General features: G+C 36.6%; 1 protein-coding gene across 2 annotated transcripts in view; it reads left to right on the top strand.

The window, feature by feature from the left end:
• Positions 1 to 23,292, top strand: part of PLAG1 (PLAG1 zinc finger) — a 47,681-nt gene that overhangs the window by 1,107 nt on the left and 23,282 nt on the right. The window lies entirely within an intron of this gene.

Genomic DNA, 23,292 nt, shown 5'->3' with positions numbered 1-23,292 from the left:
AAGTGCTGAGTCGTGTTGCATTGGGGAGGGGGGTTTGCTAACTGAAAGCAGGAGAGATCCGGAGAGAGAGAGAGAGAGAGCAGGGACAGCTTGTTGTCAGTATCATAAACAACCAAAATGGAGGGAGAACTGAGGCATATAACAAAATAAAAATCAGAAAAAAATGCCAAAAAATACCTAAAAATCGGGGCTGCTCCCCCTTTTCTTCCTCAAGGTAACAGTATAAAACCCGTGTCTTCCCGAGACCGTTTTAAGGTTTCAGGGAGCAAGGAGTTAATATTTATTATTTTTTTTTGTTGATGAATTCTTTGGAAAGGCAAAAGCCTCTTATAACTCGCCACCGACAATGAGAAAACGTGAAAATCCCTTTCAGGACAGAGAGGTAGGGGGAGATGATGGTGCAGAAAGTGTATAACTTGGGGGTAATGTGGAGTGATCCTAGATAAGATAAATGCTGGATGTGGTGCTTTATAACTTCCTTTTTTAATGCTTTTTTTTGTGTGTGTTTTTGGGGGATTTGGGGAGATGGGGGCTCCTTTTTTTTTCCTCTGTCTTTTTCTTTCCCTTTTTTTTTTTTTTTTTTTTTTTTCGGACCGGAATGTAATGCTTTTGTAGTGTCACTTTCCTGATCTAATTAGGATGTGTGAGGCAAAGAGTAAACCTTTCCGGTTTATAAAGTGCATTTTCGTTGCCTTTGAATTTCAAGTTTTCTTGGTGGCTCACTCCTCTGTTTGAACTGGATTCTTCAGAGTGGTGTGGGGTTGAGCTAATGCTCCATAGGGAGAGCAGACAGGGCTCGGGGGCAGGGCACCTCTTCTGCGGGTGGTTGCTGATTTCCCTGGCACGTTCAGTTCACCTGTTTGTCTCCTACAAAGAATGTATTCTGCAGTCTCCTCGTTTTATTTATATGAAATAATGATGCCTCATCTCGCCTCACATTGAAGTTAATGCGAAAGTGCTGCTGATGTTGGTTCCACGTGGGATCAGGGACATAGCAGGGCATTTTAAAGAGACAGCTTCTCTTTTGCTAGGGTTATCATCACCTCTGCAGCACCTCTGCCTCTAGCAGAGGGGTGGTTCGTTGTTTTTTTTTTAATGGAAAGGTATCAAATCGGCCCTAGTCTGATAAATTAGGGAAGGATAACAGGGGGAAACGTGCAGAATCATTGGGATCAGAGCAATTCTTTTGTGTGTAGCAGGTCTTCAGGGGAGTTTTCTTGGTGTGTTAATTAAAATGCTGTGTTTTGGAGAGTGGTTTTTGGAATGTATGTTGCAGAAATGAAATAGTCTCAGGTTGTTTAATATTAAGATCTAGTGCTGTTCCGCTAGCTGTGAATTCTGTGGGAGGAGATGAATTCCCTGTGTGTAGGGCAATTTCACAGACATTTTGTGAAAGTTGTGAAGTGCATTATTTTTACTTTGAATACATTCAGTTTTGTTGGGAACATGTGAGTTTGTTCAAAAGTTTATTCCATGCCTAAATCTCCTAAACCATCCCCAAAGGTTTTGAAAATACTGAAAAATAACTGTAGATTTTAATTGGCCAAAGTAGGGGCTCTTTACAAGTACACCTTAGCTGTGTAGTTATAACATCACTTGGAAGAATTGCCTCTGGCTTTATTTAAAGAAAGAAAAGTCATCCTAACTGTGGTCTGGTGTCATGTATATGTGTGCATGTGTGTATGCATGCATGCTTTTAGCATGGGTTCTGGCTGATACTGGTTTTTTTCTTAATTTTTAACTTGTAAATGTTTAACTGTGATGATGTGAAATGCTCTGCTTGTCCCTATTATCTCCTATGTATTTTAATTTTATTTTTGAATGTCCTATTTTAAAAAATTATCGTTGCCTTTTAACGTGGCAATTTGATACTTTTATGAGGAGTTGCAATGTTGCCTTTACACTTGCTTTGTTTTTGGAGTCTTTGTACTTAGTTCTAGATTGAAAACTGAGTACAGGTATGCGGTTCTTGAGAGGGAAGAGGTTTTTGGATGGAGGCTATTGCAGCACATGTTTTCTGTGAATTTGTGGAAGTTGAGCAGGATTTGTGATAGCCCTCTGTGTTGAATAGCATGTGCTTGCAAATGATCTGTACCCTTTCTGCAAGACCAAAGAAACTTGTTGCCTAGGATAGCCTTGTGGTTAAAGATTTGGGAAGAAATCTCTGAGTTTTCCAGTGACTCACAGTTGTGAAAATTAAATCACATTAACTACTTTTAGGTTAGAAAAAAGGGTCATTAAGGAAGAAAGATTAATCATTTTGTATAAAGGAATGATATTGAATGTTTTTCCAAAACTGCCTTTTATGGTTTAGAGATCTCTTTTATAGTTAGTTCAGACTTTAAAGTTCCTTTCTGAATATTTCTTAAACTGTTCTATTATTTTTATTGACTGAAGTAACATTACCCTGGAATGCATAGAAATTTGATAAATTAATAGCAGTTCACCATATGTTGGTAGTTTTAATGTACCAGGGTAGATAGACAGATGGTACTAGATGTGCAGAACTAACTTAAATAAACTAGTTAATGGTACTGAGAACTCTTCAAATGCTGTTTCTGTGACCATCAGTATGAAGTGCTTAACATGTCTCTAGATTTTTACCTAATTTGGAGCTTTTTAATCATTAATATTTTAATGCTGAAAATAGGTATAGACACTGGTAATAACAATGTGAAAGAAGCAGTGTTGTGGAGTATCTTTCTTGACCTACAGCTATGTATTACAAAGCAAATTCAGTGTATCCAACCATAGTACAAAATTCAGGATTTAGGGTGGAGAAAGAGGAAAGGGTGTTCTCTCAGAATTTGATACTCTTCTAAACCAGTTTAATTTTAAGGTATAATCCAGATGGAGATAATAATAGCAGAAAAAGATGTTGTTTAGGATTATTTTATTACAAACTTATTCTTTTGTAGAAAACAGAATTCTTACAGTGATTAAGTGTTTTTTTAAATAAAAATACAAAGTAACTTTCAAAGCTTCCTTGTTCTAAGAGTTGAGATAATCTTTATTATGTATTGGTCTCATTCCATACATGATAAAAGTTTGATTTTTTTCAAAATTTTCTAAAATTAAAGCACCTGAGGAAACAAATACTATGGTCTGTTGTTGGTAAAGTTAACCTACTTTTTCTAGGTAAACAGGAGAGGTGTAAATGTATTAAAATTCTTTTTAGAGACTTACCAATCCTATTCAATAATGTTTAAAAATTAATAACTACAGTATTCTACAACAGTACAAGCAAATATAGGAATCTGAAGTGACATGCATTCAGCTTTCTTTGAATGCTTAGTTCAAATGTGGCTCTCGGTGTGTACTTTTAATTTAGTAATTATCCTGAAAAATTAGTTTTCAATGTAGAACTTTTGAGATTTAAATTAAGAAACCTTTAAAAAGTTTGTGTAATTCTAAAAGGCACTGTGTACAAAGTACACTTCTAATGGTTGTCCATGTCTGTAGCTGGTTAGTCAAAATGGTGCCCTAAAGTCTCCTCCTTTCAGGGTATTGTATATGTTTTAAAATTAATGGGTTAAGGAGAGCACTACTCATGTTCTAAATAAACCACTGTTTGTAGCTGTTCAAGGTTATTTTGCAAAATAGATGTTTTTACTTCAGAGTCTAAACCATAAATTTTTAAAATTTTCTGTCTATAACCCTTTATGTTGTTAAAACCAGTTTTTGTGAACAAATACATTTTGGTAGGGTTCTTGAACAAATTTATATGTTTACCAAGCAGAAATATTCTGGAAAACATGAAATCTGTTCAAGTACTTAGACCATTCTCAAATCAGTATAGACTTAAAAGGAGCTAGCAGTGACCACCACTGAAGTGACAGAGGACTTGCTTTCAAGGAATTATTCTCCAAATAGCTGCTACTAGTAAGGATTTAGCTTGCAGAGCTTTTGAAAGAAATGTGCAGTATTTATCCTCTGAACTGCTGAGCATCTTTAACTGATTACCAAATGTTTAGGTAGCCTTAAAAAACTATTTTAAAATAATTCAAATATTAGAACAAAGTAATGTTTGTATTGCTCAAATATAAAATGTTTAAATTTCTGAAGCATGAGAGTGGTTTTTGTTTTTTTTTTTTTTTTTTTGCAGTTATCTGGGCATTTTGATAATAGACAATTGTGTATTTTCATCTAATCTAAAAAAACCCCACATCTAGAATTTAATTCAATTTATATTGATTTTTAAATTGTGTGATCTTGTAACTTGAATGTAAAACACTGATTAACTCTCAATATAATCACTTACACAGATGCTTTTTTTTTTTTTTAGTTATCAAGGAATATACTGAACATTTTTCTGAAATTGCATAGATTGCAGTTACTAATGCATTTTAAATAAGCAGTTGCCCACCAAATATCAAATGCAAAAGATCCTAATTGTATGCAAGTTCAGAAAAGCTAATATTAAACAGAACTGGTCACCATTGCTGCAGATTCAGTTTTATTTTTATTTAGTTTGTGTTGTTAAAGTGTTTTCTATCTACATCTGTATCACTGTTCACCTGTTATTGTCTCATCTTAGGGCAAATAGCAGAAATTAATAGAACTAGAGGGAGTTTGTTGACTTTTGAAAAGATTTAGAGTGCTTTTTAGAGTAGTTGTGTGCTCACAGTTTTAAAGGATGGGGCCTTCTTACAGGATGTATTAAAATTTTTAATATTCAAATGGACCCTGCATGTCTAGCAAACGGTTACTGTAGGATCATGGCATTAAAATTAACCACCATATATGTCAGGGGTTTGAGATGACTCTGTAAGTGCATACCTGACAGTGAAGAGTGGGAAAGGATATATAGTTATTCTCATGTTGAAGGAATAAATCAGTTTCTATTATAGTCTTCTCTGTAGCCTTCTTCTTTCTCCTTCCTGGTTCATTGCCTGTCCAGAGTGTAGAGATACCTTGTCAAATACATTAAAATACATGGCCAGAGTGATGAGCTATTCTATTCATGACCAAATCTGATGGTTTTTATAGACTTACAGGGGGGCACAAAGAAAATAAAATGTGGCCCAATGGGTATTTGTTTAGAGGAAAGGAAAGAGAAGGAAAAAAACCCCATAGGTCTGAACTATTATAAAACCAGAAAGTGAGATTAAAAAAAACGAATGCAGACAAGTGTGGCTATAATGCATACAACAGTAACTCAGAACTCTGAAGTAAAATACCTCAAATCAGATTTGAGGAAGTCAAGTGGGAGTCAGGAAAGTAGAACCTAAGAATTGCCATCAGATGCAATTAAGAAATAACTATGTAAAGAAACTTGGAAAAATGCAAAAAGTGTCTGTTACAGTAAACTGAATTGCTATAATCTTCTTTTGCACTTAATGTGCTAAATTCCTCTCTCAAGGAAAATATCCCTAGAAATCAGATTAGAAAGTGTTTAAAGGGAATTATTTGTCAAAGTTGTTTTTTCATTCAAGTTAGGATAACTAATAATAATCTCTTCCATATTGCTGTAATGATACTTTATTTGATACAATTTAGTCATACTGATTGCATGTAGATTTACTTATGTATTGTGCAGGTAATTTACCAGTAGCCTGACACTGTGTATCTCTAACCCTAAAAGCTTTTCTTTATGGTTGTGAGTCACATCAGATTTGGCAGTCTGCAAATGTAAAGTATTTCTTAGGAAATAAGATGTAGATTGCTGATTTTGCCTTATGCACATTTACTGTAAATTGCCAAATAACCAAAAAGGAACGAGGCTGTCAGAAAACTTACCTTCCCTCTTCATGTATTGAGTATGTACTTGTTTTTGCTAGTACATGAGTTTTCTAAAAATCCTTGCAAATCATCTGATTCTGAGTTAATGAGATCTCACTATACCATGTTTGAGGAGCAGAAAGCCCCTGTGTACGCAAATCAGATTTTACTGTCTCAAGTGCTTGTCACTTGTAATAAAACTGTTTACTGTGTGGTGTATGTATTTATCATGAATATTACATTTATATGTGGGATAGATGCAGTCATGCATACATTTTTAGGAGACATTTAGGGACAATATCATGTCTTTTGAATCAGTTGTGGTATAGGAATTTTTTTTTAAAGAGATCTTTTTGAATGAAAGGCAGAATGAGAGATTCTGGCAGCTTGCTATTAAATTTCAATCAAGCCAGTATAGTTAGTAATAAAACATTTACAAGTTTGTAAATGTTAAGTTTCTTCAAACTCCTACTGTCACGTGTGGAATTTTCATTTATACTATTTTGCATTTAGTGCAGCTGCCTACATGCAAGGCTTAGTAATACTGCATTTATCACATGCAAGTATAGATAAAATATAAATATATAAAAGTAGAAATTGCCTGCAGCTGTTCTTATGTTTTCATAAGATGATACATTACAAAGGTGTAAATTTATGGTGTTAGCTACCTGCTACCAGTTACTGGTACTCTTCTCCTCACAAGTACTTTAAGAAGAGTATTAAAGTAAAATAAAACAAATATAAAATAGCCTCAGAGTTTTGTGTTCTGTTTAAAAGCTAAACACAATATTGTCCAAGCTTATTTTGTTCACTGGAAGTTACTGTGTTCAATACTTACATGATTTGCTTCACCTAGGACACTAGGAAATATTGAACCACCTAGCTTAGAGAAGATCTTAGACATAAATGCCAGTTATTTAAATCTTTAGGCTTTTTTTTTTTTCATCTGTGATTTGAAATTTTCTTTTATTCTTTTGAATACTAGGATTGTGCTCAGACTAAACCACTCCTAATTATGCCCCAGCACAAACATATTGCTTATGGCTATATTTTAATCAGTTTCAGAAAAAGTCATAAAAATATTATTGCATCTGTCAAAGGATGGTGTTGCTACATGCTATTTAAAATGGTGTTTAAGTACAGTTATAAGCATACCAGTACAATGAAATCAGCTCTATTCCTAAACAACAAAGTTACATTATTTTTTACTTAAAAAGTTAACCAAGAATCCTAATATGTTAATTATCCTAATTATTCAGGCTGGTTTTAGTATGTGTTGAAATTGCTTTAAAAAGTATATGTGAAATATTTATATCAAACTTGTTTAATTTCTTATTACTTGTAAAATGTAATGTTTTCCCAGTTATAATTTTAAAGGGTTTTTTGTCTTAGCTGCCTGAGTGTATCCTTTTCTTTTGGATACACTCTTTTCTGAACTCAGCACTTCTTTAACTTGTTTAAAACTCTTTTATTCTCTCAGAATCTATTTCTGTCCCTTTAAGTTTAGCTATTGATAATTTTTGTATTACAAAAATTGTGCCAAGGAGTACTGTGAAATTAACTTGAGCTGGTGATGCTACAAGTAGAAAAATTGAGTGCAGTGTAATACAGGAAACTTAATCATTATGGTGTTTGGGTGATGGGAATAGTCCCTAACTGGATGAATATTAAACTTATCTGTGAGGAAAAGATGTCAGGTCTTGTCAAATATGTGCTATCATTGTTTCTCATAAGTACTCAAACACACTTCTAGTGTCAATTGCTGTAGAAGGCAAACAGAAATCTAGATCATACTTTCAGAAATGTTAAACTGTGAAATAAGTTTCTTGGGGGGGAAAAATGGTTTTAGAGGTCTCCCCTGTATTATTACACCTTTGAAAACTTGGCCACTTCAGAATATTTGCGAACAAGTAAGTTAAGTCCATATTGAAAAATGCATTTCAATTTCTAGTACAGTTTTTATCTATGCATCATGTAAAACAAACTTCATGCTCTTTGTTATACTTAAATATTTGTACTGAAAAGAAAGTGCATTTAAGCAGTTTTTAACTACATTGATTGCTTGTCAGTTTGATTGGAGTAGCAAAATACTTTAGTTTGGGGAGGTTGGATATGTGTTATTATTTTCAGTTTTTCTGTAGTTTGACTAAGAAAACAACTGAACATAAAAAGAGACTGGATCTTCCTTCAATCCTCAAGTGAGAACACAGATGTGGTCAAAAAGGTGCTCTGGTGACTTAAATCACTGCCCCTCAGTCCTCTCAAAATATTTAAATCATATGAATTTGTGATATCAGTCACATAGTTGTGTTAAACCTTGAAACTGATAATATATCCAGTTATCTTGAAATGAACTCCATAATTCTTCATTAGCAGATTAAATTTTCTGAAGCTTTTGTCTGAATAAGAACTTGAGTATTGTGCTGTTTGTTCCATTTTTCATCAGGAACCAAGCAATAAAAAGTCTCTCAACTCCAAGCAAAGCCTCGAAGATTTAATGGATGCTCTAAATGAACGTTCTTGTCATAATTTTAGGTGTTAAACTGTGGTTGAAGGTCAAATAATCCCTTCTGCTAAGCATCCGAATTTCATCATAAAGAAGTTAGTTTGGTATGTGAAGGTAGTTTTAGCATGAAAGTTTCATGTAGGCAGCTTAACAAAAAAAGCTAAAAGGCAGGCAGAAATTAGCTGTCAGGTTGCAAGCACTTTGTAACTGTCCTGTGAAGTATACTTAAATCCCATTTCTTATTTTGAGATTGTAAGACTCATAGTTTGAAGAAGAAAGAGCTTAACTTAGAGCAGTTAAGAAAGAGCTTAACTGTTAGTTCTTCCTTCCCAAATACATATAAAATTTGCCACCATTTTGGCTGACAACAGCCTCTGGAGAGGAGGGACTTATTATAAGGGTGTGTAGTGATAAGACAAGGAGTAAAACTGACAGAAGATAGGTTTGGATTTGACATTAGGAAAAAGTTCTTTACTGTGAGGGTGGTAAGGCATCAGAACAGGTTGCCCAGAGAAGCTCTGGGTGTCCCATCCCTGAAAGTGTTCCAGGCCAAGTTTGGTAGGGCTTTGAGTAACCTGGTCTAGTGAAAGGTGTCCCTGCCCATGGAACTGGATGATCTTTAAGGTACTTTCCAGCTCAAACCATTTTACAATTCTATAATATATCCAAACTTTTTGCAACTTAGGCCTTTGTAGGAAGGTTATGAGGTCTCCTGGACAAAGATTATATTACCTTTGTGAATTAACTTATGAACTAACTGTTACTTAGCAACTTTGTAATTTTGTGATGTGATTTTGTGTTTGGAGGTACATTTGAGAGAGAATATAGTCAAAATTATTTCACTCCCTGTGCATGGCACAGTTCTGACCTACAGATTGTGTGTTTTGTCTTCTTGCTTTGAGTATTTTTAGACTGGTTATATGAGGGTAAAAAAATTAATCCTTTTTTTAACCTCTACTTTCTGCATTTGTCACTTGTTTAGGAGGTTTGCTTCTTGATTTTTTTTTCTAGTATGTTGCAGTGGCTGGCAAAGTTACTGAATGATCTGAAATATAGAATTTCTAAGTGGAAGAGGGAGATGTTTTCCCATCTGATCTTGACCAGATTATTTGAAAGTTTCCTTTTCTTTTCAACAGTGCTTTGCTATAAATGAAAACAAATTAAATTAAACAGTTAGTGAAAATGCATGGCCCAGGTTCCTCTTGCAAAGCTTATTAGACTCTAGTTGGATGCTAACAATTCCTTTCACTGTGGACTTTTGAGATACAAAGCCTCTATTTCGTGCTTTCCGAACATCACCATTTCGATCTGTCAAGTTCTAGATAGGTCATTAGTAAATGTGTAGTAGTAACTGGATGGTCTGTAATGCCAACGTGATAAACCCGTCTCAGAGTGAGAGATCTGTGTTAAAACTGAAGTGCTTCTCAGGGGGCAAGTGGTATTTCTCCGTGATCTTTTTTTTTTTTAATACTGTAACGTACATTTGAGATTGTTTCAGGTGGCACTCACTGAAAGGGGTGGTCTTTCAGGTTGGCAAGAAGCAAGCTGTTCAGGGATTTTTTTAGTAAGTAAAAACCAGTATTTTTGTAGCTTCATTCAGAAGCTGGTGGTCATTGAGGGAACCTCATGGAACAGTAGAGTCATGTGCTTCTCAGCAGGGGATGCTGCTTAATGATGGAACTACAGTGTCCTGAATGTGGAAGGAGCAGACCAGCAGTGAAGGATTGGTTGCTTTCTAAAGTGTGAACAGGGAACTGCTTAATTCTGGCTTTTACAAATAAATGAATTATTTGGAATAAGATGCTTCTCTTACTTACTGGCATTTAATTTTTTTCCTGCAGTATCAAAAGCAAACACTTCAGGACAATTTTAGAAGCCTGTCAACTTGAAAGAGCAATTAATGTAGCCACAAATGAAGTTAAAATATTCAAAAAATATTAAACTGTCTTGAAAGCAAAGAAAAATAACTACTGCACTAATCTGGAAATATTTTTCAGTGAAGAAATAATACTTAGGTGTCGTGAGAGATTCATTTAGCAATACCTTGGATCCCTCAGTAAAAGAATGTTGGTATATTAGTATATTTGTTAATACATAATAGAAGAATATAGTTTTAGATAACAAAACCATCATAACTTGATCACAGGAACAAATTACATTGTGTCTACATATATCTATAGCCTAGATATGCCTAGGTATTCAGAAGCTGTACAAACACAAAGCTCTTCTGCTACATTCAGATAGTGCATGATAAAGTGCTCTCTAAAGTTAGTGAGTGTTGAGTTGGGGGGTTTAAATTCAGAATTAAAGGCGGTACATAGAAAAGTGGTACTGTGCTGACTTAGTAGCACAAACTATTTTAGTCCACTGTTGAAAGTACATATTAGAAAACCTGTATGTGGGTGTTACATTGCTCTGGAGTTGACTTTCTAGAAATATGGAAATTACCTAGGAAAACAAGTATTTTGTTTTGTTAGAACTACAGTTTCCCTCTGGTGGATTTGCCTTTAATTGAATTCTGCTCTGTGATTTTTCTTTTTCTTATTATTTGCACAAAATTGTGCTCATGCTTTTTCCTCCAAAAACATACAAATAGTATTGTATTCCTGCTGTGATTATTATGCATAACATCTCTGACTCAGCAGATCAAAAGTTATGTTTACTGGAAAACAGAATTAACATTTTGTAGTTTTTTTAAGAACACTTAAAAACAGCTGTGTCAAAAGAGATTATGTTTTTAACATGCTAATCCACTAAGCCATCATACATCACTCTGTAGGCAATGTTTTTATTCTAAGCAGCTACCTCTTACAAGAGCACATCTGAGAGATTTCAGGATAGCCCAGAAATAAACCCATGAAGTTGACTTCTTAAGGAGAGAAACGTCCTCAATAGAATGCATAATACCTTCATTATCAAATGTAAGATTTTTTTTTCCAAGAATTGACAGCATGTTATGGCCTCCTCTATGGAGTTCTGGCTGTTGGGGACAAATTGATGATTGAAATTGGCATATGCAAAATTTTTTTTGCAGTGGGAGGGGGTAGTAATTCCTAATTTTGATGGAGAATATTATATTGTGATAACCAAATACCTGAATAGAATACTGTACTGATGAGGGAAAAGACAAAGGAGTATGAGAATTTACGCCAGCTGGATTGGAGACTCTGAGATCCATCTGGATTAGTTGTTTCAATTGCTAATCTTACCCCATGTTCCTCTGCCACTTTGTTTTCTGAAGTTGTCTTTTCAATGTTTGTAATTGTATACTGTTGCTGAGTAAAGAGTCACACAGACGTGGGAAACAGCAGTACTGACTTGGCAGAAAACTCAGTAAAGTGGAAAAAATGCAACAGAAAAATAGAGTTCTGTCTTATCTTTTGACTTCAGAAATCTTAAATGTTGCTTTTAAGAACAGTATATATATGTGTGGTAATCTGATTTATCTATATGTTGACTGGCTCTGTGTACATCAATGGCTAGATTTTTTTAGGTAATAAATACCAATACAATGAATTTGTTTGTATTTAGTTGAATCACTCTGCAAAATTTGCCAAAACAGCATAGAAGTAACCATTTCATTTATTTTTTAAATGCTAATTCGGAATGGTACCACATCAGTGAAAAGTTTAGTTAGTTGTTATTATGTGATACTCTATTCTGGTTAGTTATGGAGGTCTATTTAATGTTATCTGACAGATTAGAATATTTAAATTGAAAATTTGCCTGACTGGCAAGTTGGGACATTGCCTACTGTGATTTCCTACTGGCAAGAACTCTGTTTTAAGGCAAGCTTGGCCATACTTGAAACTAACAGAGTTAACTAAGGTTTGATACGCTGCTTTCTTCCTTAGGCCCGCTGAAACATCTTTTGGAATTCGTGCCAGCGTGGTTTTGGAGTGTAGAATAATGTGCAATGTGTGTAGAATGACTGTAGAATGTAGAAGTGTGTTTCATACAATGTAAGACTCCTCAGGTTTAGTGACATGAGCCCTTTACCTTGAGGTGATTCTGTGGGGGTTTTGTTACTCTGGTAGTCAGTAAACACCTATGGCCAGAGCACAATACATTATGGCTTTGATCTCGTCCCTCTGTAACCATCTGCAAAGAGCAGTGCTGTAATGAGACACAGGGAGAATATGGGAAAGAAGGTATTATGTGATGCAGAGAAAAATGAAACAACATCAGGCCTACGTTGGTGATGCAGCAATAGTCCAAAGAACTGTCTCCTCACTGTGCTTTCCTGTAAGGCACTGCACCAAATAGCATGAGAATAGCACTTCCTACGTAACACTTAGGGGTTATGTTAGTAAATAAAGCATTTTCCACAAGGAGTTATATGTATTACCAGGTGCTGCATGGAAGCAGCTATGCCAGTCTTTATGTAAATTGTTTTTAAATAGACTGTTGAATATGGTGGTGTTCCAAACAGTCACGGTTTAAAATACTGATAAGGAAGGAATTGTTGTAAAGTGTTTTGTTCTGAAGCTTTATACTGAATTGTCCTGGCAGTCAGAGTTCTTCATTCTTCCAGGGCTGGATTTTCACTGAACAATTAGATGAAGTTACCTACATTTGAACTGATTGCTGAAGTTATCCCAACAGGCTTGAGAGCAATAACACTGAAAATTGATACATAAATCACTTTGTGGAGCTGGGTTATTAACTGCATTAGTAAAAAAATACGTTCTTTGACTCACCGATTTAAATATAAAAAACCTAAAAACAAATACCTAGAGAGTTTTGTATGTAGTTAGGATAGGGTATTAGTCAATTTATATGTATGGCCAGTGCAGAAACAGAGAATGTCTCTAAATTCAGCAAGTGGTGTGTGTTGCTCTAAAGGCAGCAAGTGACTCATGTGACTGTCTTAGCAGCTGGGCAGCAAGATTAGAGAGCTACTATGTACACATTCCCTTACTGAGGGGTCCAAACTATTGCTAAATGAAGTTGTGTTACTGCCAGAAAGTGAATAACAGGCATAAGAAAATATAATAAATAAGTGTGTCATCAGGTTAGTGCAGCAGTTATTTCAGATAGTCATTAAAGTGAAGGGAAAAAAAAAAAACCCAAATGCAGCTTTTCCAAGATTCATATTTAAAAGATGTTTGTCCTTTTTTCAGACTCTAACTTCATATGAGGTTATATGTGAAGTGTCCTTTTTAATTTTGAGATTTGGAAAAGTCAAGTTGAAATGGCTGTTTCTGAGACTGCAAGGAAAAAAATGAGAATGTTAGTGAGTGAAGGATCTTATTCCAAAGAACTCATTTATTTGTAAAAGTACTAAAAATATGCTTGTATCATGAAGTATTTTGATTTGAACTGAAATTGGCAAAGTGTGTACTTCTTGGTCACTTGCTAATTTGAAGACTTTTTCATGATGTTATTCCTCATGTATTTCCTAATTGTAAGAATTTGTGAAGTTTGTTCCAAATTGTCTTTAAGTTTTCCTGGCATGCCAGTATGGATTAGTGGAATATGTATTCTTTTTATTTTTTCTTATGTTTCCCTAATCTAATTTTGGTTGGGTTTTTTTTGTTTGTTTTTTTTTTTTCCTCAGATACTTGCTTTTCTTAAGAGAGTTGCTAAACATTTGTGAATGCTTTGTTCTTTAGACATAATGTGTTTACAGTTACACATTGGATTTCAACTATAATTTATGGATTTAAACTGAAAACTGTCACCCTGTCAAACTTATCTTCAGGATTAACCCTCGGGAGAACTCCTTTGAGTCTTGAGGACCAGAGGACATACACTTGACTGTTGCAATCAAGTAAATTGATACAGAAATCAAGAAGATGTAAATATGAAGCTCCTTAAGTGCTATTTTTAGTGTCAACTTTCCGACCATAATTCTGTTTTAAAGATGAGAATGTATTTACTGAAGAGGAGCTTTTATATTTAAAAAGCCAAATCAGACAAAAAGTCGAGCTCATGATAAATTCCTTATAGTAAAAGAGGACCAGAAGAATGTGTGTTCCTAGTTATCATCACTGTGTCGCAGTGTCCTCAACAAGGTTAAATTGTTTGTTTGTTATTTTGCTTCAGGTTTTCCGGATTTCTGCTTTCTCTATTTTTCTGTCTAGCAATGACTTGTTTCTCATCTTGTTGTTCTTTCCTGTTTATTCCAAGTTTCTGCAGCTTTCCTTAACAATGTTTTTCAGTTATATCTCTAAGAAATGGAAAGAGCATAAAATAAGATTGCCCAGAGTAGTCAGTGCATCTGAAAACTACCTTCTCTGGGTGGATGATCATTTTAATAATGCTTCCAAACACCTTCATCTGACCTTTTTATTTTTGCACATTTAGATTTCTTCATAATCAAGTCTCTTAATGTTTAGCATTTTGAAATCTTTGATTTATAGGAAAAGTTCATTTTAGGTTTTGTTTTGATTCATTCTTTCTGAATGTTTCATTACTACTTTTTTTAACGTACCATTTTTCTGTACCAGATTTCTTTTGTATTCTGCTCTCATTTTTCACTCACAAATTATTCATCAGTTGCAAAAGAAAACTGTTTCTGCACTTCTTAATCTGATGATTGTCTGTGACATAGGATCACTAGGAAACAGGTATATTTGTGTATTAACAAGTAGTTTATAGGTAAAGCAATAGCAGATTGTGACCAAGGATATACATACCTGCAAAATATATCGATCCTCTGACTACTTGAATGCTTCACTGGATTCTTGTGTGCTGTTCTTAACACATTCCTTGAGATGAACCATCTGAAATATCCATCTGCCAGCAGGGTTTCAGCTCCTGGGTCTTGCTGCCCTGTGTCGTGTGCCACAGCAGCTTCTCAGGCTTGAACTTCCTACCTCTGCCCCAATCACCCCCCCGCCGCCCCTCCCCAGGAAAGAACTCTGCCATACTCCAGTTTTGTTGAGTTCTTATCCTTTCTCCTGCAGTGTGCTTTGTTTTGTTGGAGCACCTTTGCACAGCTGGAAGAATTATATAAAATAAACAGCTGCCCTGAGAGGATTTTTGCATGAACTTGGACTTCGGCTTGTTTGTTTGTACCTTTCAGAATTACACCCAAAATTTCTTAGCCACAAGTTTGTGCTGCTCCACTGAACTAAAGAGGGAAGTATCTTCTCATAGATTCTAGGGAGCAAAATTCTTAATCCACCTTTAACCGAAAATACAGTATTACTTTTGATAAATGTGGTATTGAAATGTCCAAGGAGAAACAGCTGAACAAGATCAGACAAAAATATCTTGTGTTTGTATGAGATTGCCTCTGGTAAGCAGTCATGCTTTAAGAAAGGAATAGGAAATATTCTTTCTTGATATAGTCCTCCTCGCTCTGCTCAGTCATGCAATTCCATTCTTAGGATTGGGAATTATCCTGGTGTTTGCTTATTTGGGCTGTTATAAAATCGTGGATATTTCGAAGGAAATTGAGATGCTCTTTCTGATGCTATTTGTATCCTTCCGGTGAGAGTTTCGCAGTGTCAACTTGTGGTAGTATGTGCCACCTGCCCAAAATGCTTTTCTTTGGCAGGAAGGCCTACAAATAAGAAGAAAAAATGGTTTTGGGGAAGTTGGTAATTTTTTTTTTTTTTTAAAGCCTCAATCTGTGCTCTCTGACAGCATTTCTTTGGGCTAGAGTTGCTGTCTCACCTCTTTCCTTGCTGGGCGGGGGGTGGGGCTGGCAAGTTGTCTGGAAGCTGTAAGTTGATCGGAAGAGACTCTTCAGCTCCTCAATTTCAGATGTGATCGTGGTGTTTGATTCTCTAAAGAGTTGACGAGCTTCCTGGTGAGGAGAGAATTTTAGTAGCTGCCTTTGGAAAGAGAGAAATCTTGGTTCTGATGTTGGAGAGAGCAAGCCCTCTGGGGCAAGCTGAAAAGTAAAGCATGGGAAGGTTTGGAGCCTAGATAACTGAAACACTCTTCTCCAGTAACTATAGATACTGTGGTCTTTCACAGGAGAGCAGTGGACAGGAAGAATGTTTGTTTCCAAGCACCGGTGATCGGAGAAGAATAAATAGAACTAAAGAAGGTTTTAGGAGTTGTGTTGCTTTGTTAATGTCTTAAAAAAAAAAATAGCATCCATTTTTAGGATTCAGTGTACTAGAGGTTGAAAAGGAAAAAACAGCAGGCATCTGTCCTGACAAACTAACAGTGTTGCTTGAAAAGGAAGAACTGAGACATGTGGAAAGGAAAGGGAAAAAAGCAGTTAGAGTACTTGCAGTTACATGTGTGCACACGGTTTAATTTTGTGTGTTAATTTAACAATATAGCACAACAGAGGCTCACAAAGCCAAATTGTGTTCCTCTCAGTCATCACCATGGGCACTCCTATGCTATCCTGTTTTTCAGGCTGTGGATCATTGAAGGCAAATACCCAGTGGGATGCTGGTTCTCAGAGCAGTATGTATCCCACAGATGGGAGTTCACAAGCCAGTTTTCTGGCTGGAAACTTATACATGGATCTTGACAATGGAACATATTTATACAGAGTTCTGGTATGCTCTCTAGCACGTTTGATATTTTGCTTCAGGCTCTGGATACTTTGAGAAAACCTGCCCTACAGCCACAGTCCCTGCCCTGGTGAAATGCCAAGCTGCTTGTACATTGTTTCTGACTCTTGTGATGGAGATCATCTCTTGTCCAACCTGCATCATGATACTTATACTGGAAAGCATCTTGATTCCAAAGGAGGAGAGCCTGTAGTGCATGCACAGGATAAAATGCAATAGGAATAAAGTAAATTACTCCTGTGGGTTTTTTTCTTCAGTTGTTTATTTAAGAATCAAATTTCTGTGGAATTTTTGGAAGAACCTGTTCTGAGATTGCTAGGCAGAGTTTTTCAAAACCATTGTCTTCATAATCTGTTTAGAATGCAGCTTTCACTGCCTTTCACGTCAGGTTCAGGCACTAAGTATTTCTGCAAATCACTCCTTGTAGACACATGCCAAGGACTGGGAAAATTAATGACCTCCTCTTTAGCATTTAGTTTAAATGACACAAAGATCTCTAGTAGAATCTGAGACCTCTAGGACAGTGTTCAATTGTCTGACTCAAAACATTGATTTGTGAGTTACTAATGGGATTGTGGAATAAGTAATTTAAAAACTGGGTGATTTGGGTAGAGTTCACAGGAATGACAGCTGCACCACTATTCCTGTCTAGTTTCAAGTCTCCATCTCAAACAAAGGTGTTCAAAGGAAAAGTAGGAAAAGTGTGCCAGAATTTTTTGACACAGACAAAGCTTTTTTTTCTACTAACCTTTATGTTTTAGAAGTGCACTGTTTTGAATGAATAAAAACTGAAGAAACAAAACAGGGAAGGAGACACTAATTTGTAAAATTTCAGCCCAAACAATGGCAGTTTGGCAAAGTTGTAGGTTAAATAGAGGAGTTTATCATATAATGGCAAGTGCTTGGCAGCATGGTGAAATGTGATACCACTCATTCTGCATAGTCAAGTATACTGGATTTGAGTTCATATTTGTACTTACTGACAGCAGCGTTGGTTCTTGTGGAAAGTAACAGAGGAATTGTCCTGTTTTTAAATCAAAGGTGGCTAAAGAACTATTACAGGAGGGCTTTGCAGCCTGATCAGGGCTTGAGATGACAGTACTTTTATTTTACCTGATAAATGCTGATCAAATTCTATGCTTGTATTTTATTTAGTAAGAATAATTGTACTTGTGTGTATATTAAAACCTTTACTAACCTTTACTGGACTTTTTCCATAACTTTTTTGTGTTGCCTCTTGAGCTTTTGCAAATTGTCTAAACATACTGTTGCAAGGAGTTAAACTGCAGATATGTGTAAAAGGCAGGTGCATTGCCTTTTCAAACCTGTGTCCTTTTGTTTAATTTCACATCTCCAGCTCTTTCATTGGAAGAGCTGCCAGTCTGTTTAGCTTTCTGTCTCTCCAGCCACTTCAGTTGAGGTGTACTCATATGCTATTCATTTGCATTTCCCTTTTCTGCATGTGTATTGATTTCTCCAGAAACTCCACGTGCTTCTTGGAGCTTGACATCCTTTTCTAAACTATGTTGCTTCTTCACAGATACCTTTATTCTTGTGTCCTCCTACCCCCACTCCAGTTGTTCACTGAAGTTTATGCTTTCTTGCCTGGTGTAGATGTCAGGCTTATTATAGTACTTCACTGCATATTGAGAATTAATTGTTAGGAAAGAAATTGGAGAGGCAGCAATCTGTGTTGTGTCTCCTCAATACAGTACAAGTGCTACAATACAGTAAGTAGCATGGCAAAGATACAGGACAAGGTGTGAATAAAAAAAGTAGTGAAACAGTTTCCATGCAAGGAAGACCTAAGTTGTTTTAGACTTTTCAGCTCTGTAACAGACTACAAAAGGGGGAGTACTGAAAACAGAGATTTTGTATCACAGACAAGATGATTAAGGAACCCTGAGTGATATTGATGGGATAAAGGGAGAGCAAAATCATTAGCTAAGAGGAAAAAGAAATAGTGGGAAATGGGCTCAGAACAAGCTACTAGGAAGCTGTTGTTAATAAAATGTGAAATTAAGCTGTGGCACTCCTTGCCATGGGATGTTGTCAGTACAAAAGATTACATGGGCATGAGAGAGGGCTGCCAGAATAGTGGAAAAGGGGGGTATTAAATCTGTCTAGATCTCAAAGTCCCTAAATAAAAAGTGGTGATACTTCCCCAAAATACTGCGCATTTGTCTTCCTCATGATCTGCTGTTGGCTTTCCCTGGATCAAGGCTGCTGGGCTGATGGACTTTAGCTCTGGCCTGCAAGGACCATCGTTGTGTTGCAATGAGTATTCAGAGACCCCGAACCGGAACAAATCACCCAGAACTGGAACAAATCACCCTGGCTGAGCCAGATGCCTCGCTGTCACAGAAACCACGTCTGTCTCTGTGAACCTATATAGAGCCACTTGCAAACTAGTGAAGTTTTTTCCATGTAAACTTAAAGCCAATGTTTTGTTGTCTAGAAAGCCTTTTAATTTCCAGCCTAAACTTACTTTGATAAGCTTACACTTCCACTTCTTTGTTCCAGCCCTACTGACTGTCTCTTTGGTTTGCTTATTGAGAACTTTAGTCTTTTTTCCCTCCCCCCCTTTGGTCAGATGTTTTGGTGTGCTATCCCAGGTAAATTTTTTGTGAATATGTATTACCAGATTTATACATGGTGTTCCCAGCAAGATCTTGGTAGTCCGCTATGGTGGTGTCTTTATATGCCTTCCTGCACTGAAAATACAGCTGCTTTTTTTTAATCATTATATTTTATTTCTTCTGAAACAGCTTTCTTTAGTGACTTTTACTAGCTGCTTATAGGAGGGTTATACTCTCTGCTGCTTCCAAATAACAGTTAATCACTTCTCAGCAAAAACCACTGTCTCTAAGAGCATTACTCTGTTGTTTTTTGTTCCTTTTCGTCCTGTTTCTGTCCTTAAGATTTGTTACCATTTTTCTTGCGTGCTGTTTCAGTCTGCACTGTACTTCTGCTACCTCCTGGTTTGATATTTTCTGCATATTTTTGTAATGCTCACTTAAAGGCATAAAAAAATTCTAAATAAAAGTGTTGAATCAAAAAAGACTAAAGACCAATCTTAGCAGAAGTCCCTAGCTAACAACCTTCCACCTTTTTCTGAAAGAAATCTGTTGTCATCTCCTCTTGATCTGTTGCTTTTCCTGTCATACTATTCTTGAACTAACTCCTCTTTTCTCAGCTCAACAAATTACTGCTCAGGTGGTAGTGTAGAATATTCCTTATGGAGTGAGACTAGAAGTGTTGTGCTTCTTTTGTATATAGACTATTTGTAATGTTGAAGAAAAGCTGGGTGTTTGACATGGTTTATGGTTATAAAAATCATGTGACATTTTGTTTGATTTTTTTTCTTTACCTTCATGTTTTCATTCTTTCATTGAAAATGTGCTCCAAGCAAGAGGCCATGCTATCATCATTAGTTGTATATTCAGATAACTTTTCTCCACCTTTCTCAATATTGAAATGAGACAAAAAGTGTGTACTTGGATTTGATGCTGTTGTGAGAGTGTTCCATCTCATCACAGCCTTGCTTCCTGTTAAATCAGAAGATAGTATTTCAATATGAAAGGTAAGATTATATAACTGTGGTAGATGCTTTTTTTTTTTTTTAATCTTTCATAAAACCCTGTGTTGGTCTCTGCGGTGGACAGCCATCTATGGTGCAGAAGACTGTAAACTTCTACATTATTTTCAGTCCAGTAGGAGTAATGAGTTCAAACAGTTGCCCAGTGCTCTCCCTGTTGTGTTTGTAGATGTTTGGCAGACTTAGATAGCACCAAGTTTATTCAAGGAGATCTATGCATGCCAATAATAATATGAACTTGGTCATTTAGCACCTTTTGTCATCCCTGCTAAGGTGAGAGCATCTCACAGTGCCGTGATACTCTATTAATCTGCTGTGCTCAGTCTGTTCCATCAGGTTGGTTCCTCTTGGATGTTGGGTCTGCAGGACAGAGCTGGTGCCAAATCCCCATGTTCAGTGGGGTGCTGAAATTGCTGCTGTTCCTGACTCTGAATGGCTACTGAGTACAGTTAGTACCAACAGACCACAAGAGATCTGTGCATGCTCTTGGGGTTAGAGATGTGGGAATCCCAAAGTGCTCATCCCTGTTCATGTTCTCCTCTCTGCCTCCTCTTGTGCTGGCACAAAACCACTCCAAAGACTTAGATTTCATGGAAATGGTTGGAATTCTTTCTGTAGAGTTAATTTGACTGTTTTAGCTCTCTATGGTTAACTTGAATGTTTTAGGTGTCTGACCTGGCACAGAGTGTGGAAAGGAAAGGAAAAAGGAAAGGAAAGGGAAAGGGAAGGAGGAAGAAGCACTGGACTGTTTCAGCATGGAGGCATGCTGAAAATAACTAAGTTCTGGGCAGACTAACAGAGTGCTGACGTGTGCTGTCTTCAGCGTGACAGCTGGACAGATGTGTCCATCTCTGATCCCAGAACATTAGCCAAGATGCTGTGCCAGAGCTGTTACCCCTGCCTCTGAGCTGCTCATGGATGAAAAGCTGAAAAGCTCAGCTGCTTTTGCTGATTTAGACTTTCAGACTCTAAACTCGGCTTTTGCTGAGTCTGGCTTCCAGCAAGGAGATGGCTTGTGTCCAGCCAGCTTGGTGTGTTGGCTGGGCATGGTTGCCTCTGCCTATGGTTGACCAGTAAACAAGGTGCTTGCTTAGGTCGAGCTACCTCATTCTGGAGACAGCTGCTTTGCTTTTGGGATTGGATACAGAGATGAGAAGGTAACCACTGAAGTTGCTTGCCAATGCAGCTATAAAATCTGATGATGGATCAGGCCTTTAGGTTAACTAACAGCAATTATCTTTACTGTAGCTATATCTACTCTGAGTGATTTTTTGGGGGGGTTGTTTTGTGTTGATTTTTGTTTTGTTTTGAAAAAAGTGCTGGTTTGTGTGTACTTCAAGGGAAATACCAGCCTTCATCTTGGCAAGTACAGCCTTTTGGGTACAAACCTCAAAGTTGTGTTGACAAGTAGGGTAGCAGTGAGAAATTAAAATGCAAATGTACATTCTTCTGTTTTAATTTCTGATACATTCTTGTATTTCCATTTGGGAAAGGCTCATCTGCAAGCTTTGGTAAGGAAGCAAATGATTTCAGAAAGAAACATGTTGAAATCATCAGGCCATTCATTGTACCTGTTTTGGTAGTGAGTTTTTTTTCTTAGCCATTCATTTGCATAACCCTAGCTCCTTTTGACCGTTTTGTACCCTTTTCTATAGCAGATGTTTCCCCCCAACACTAGTCATGGTGGCAGCTTGTGCAAGGTGGCAGGACTGGGTGAGTCTGGGGAGAGGGGTGGAAGCTACAGGTCATAAATAAGTGTATTGTGTGTGGTTGATGGTATGTAGCAAGTGTGGTTTAGTAAGATGAGCTTCCAGCTCTTCCTGCAGAAGGGGATGCACACCTTCCTTTACTCTGGCACATTTCTGCGAGATGATAGGAGGCAGGAAAGAAAAGTCATTTTTACAGCCAAGTTTCTGTGTGTTACTTTTTCATGTGTTCTTACTGATAGAAGGCTTGAGTGGGTGCCCTGCTGTCAGACTGTATTACCCAGCGTTAGCTGGTCGTGAATCCATGCTTCGTGTTCACAGGTATTGCTTTTTTTCTTAAAGACTGCTTTAATGTGGGCAGTTACAAACACTGATGGAATGAGCATGAGTCTCCACATCTCCCTTTCCTCCCTCTGGTACTCAGATTGCAATAAGTAGGGCATTTTCAGTTTGAAATTTGTAATTGTAACATTATCTGTCAGAAGTAAAGGAAAAAAAAAACCTGCTAAAATAAGTAATGCAGAACACACTAGATCTGCTTCAGATAAAGCTGACTATTATCACGTGCTGTTAAACCAAGTGTTTTAAAGGATTAGTAGATACTATATTTTAAGAGATTTGGTTAGTGGTAGAAAGTAAGGCTAGAAAGTAAGGTAGAAAGTGGTAGAAGTAAGGCTGCCAGTGAAATCTTTATTCTAGAGTCCAAATGCAAAGATCTCTTATTAAAATTTATCCAGTTGTTTAGCTTTTCTTAACAGAGGGTTCATAGGTCACACAAACAAGTGGAGTATGAAATTTCATACTCAATAGTCACCTACTTTTAAAGAAAAATAGTTGTATTCCATAATTTCAGAAGACAACAGTTGCTGCTTTTTGCTGTCAACATATGCCCCTGTGTGTTTACATTTGTGTGTATCCTAAACAGTTTTGATTTTTGTTTTGTTATTTTTAGCAGTAGAAGCCTTTACAGGCTCCAAATGATTTCATTGGCTTTCTTTCTGGCCACTTTTTCCTAAGAAAAGGTGACCATAACAATGATGTGAAAAATCCTGTCTGCAGCATTGCCTTGCAATTCATTAACTTGGCTGCTTTGCCTCTGCTTGGCTTTGTTTCACTTTTTAGGCTTCCTTCTCCTCTTCACGGGAATCCCTGTTTTGCGGATTTTTTTTACCAGCCTGTTATCTGCTACATAAAGGGACAGGTGAAGGGAAGAGGGGGCTTTCTTAGAACTGTTTTGTTAAGAGAGCCTTATTGTTCCTAATCCACTGTAATTTG

This window comes from Vidua macroura, chromosome 1, assembly GCF_024509145.1.
Source record: "Vidua macroura isolate BioBank_ID:100142 chromosome 1, ASM2450914v1, whole genome shotgun sequence".
Taxonomy (NCBI): Eukaryota; Metazoa; Chordata; class Aves; order Passeriformes; family Viduidae; genus Vidua; species Vidua macroura.
Note: the sequence above shows the minus strand (reverse complement) of the source record. Positions and strands in the feature narration are given on the sequence as shown.